This window comes from Alligator sinensis, unplaced genomic scaffold, assembly GCF_000455745.1.
Source record: "Alligator sinensis unplaced genomic scaffold, ASM45574v1 scaffold365_1, whole genome shotgun sequence".
NCBI lineage: Eukaryota > Metazoa > Chordata > Crocodylia > Alligatoridae > Alligator > Alligator sinensis.
Genome location: NW_005842356.1, coordinates 623,828 through 624,098, shown reverse-complemented (window position 1 = coordinate 624,098; position 271 = coordinate 623,828). Strand labels below are relative to the sequence as shown.

General features: G+C 74.2%; 1 protein-coding gene across 4 annotated transcripts in view; it reads right to left on the bottom strand.

Annotated features, from left to right (window-relative positions):
• PLEKHA5 (pleckstrin homology domain containing A5) overlaps window positions 1–265 on the bottom strand; it is a 277,793-nt gene extending 277,528 nt beyond the window's left edge. For all 4 annotated transcript variants that reach the window (XM_025210566.1, XM_025210569.1, XM_025210568.1 and 1 more), the window contains exon 1: window positions 204–265. The gene's annotated coding sequence lies outside the window, so the exon portion shown is untranslated. The remainder of the gene's footprint in view (window positions 1–203) is intronic.
• Window positions 266–271: the final 6 nt, after the last annotated feature.

The window sequence follows — 271 nt, the reverse complement described above, 5'->3', positions numbered from 1 at the left end:
GAGCCGCCCGCAGGGGCGGGGGCTGAAACCCCCAAACCCCCACCAAGTTATTCCCTTCGGCTCAGCACCCCCACCCCGGGGAACCGGGGCCCCAGCTGCCCCCGGACCAGGCCGGGACGAAGGGGCGGGGGATCAGGCAGGCTGCACGGCGGGGAGGGGATCTGTGACTCCTGCCTCCCGCCGCGCGGGGTTCGGGCTCGTACCTGCGCTGCGGCGGTGCCCGGTGATCACGGCCTCGCCGGTGAGCGGGTGCAGCCAGGTCGTGCTCTTC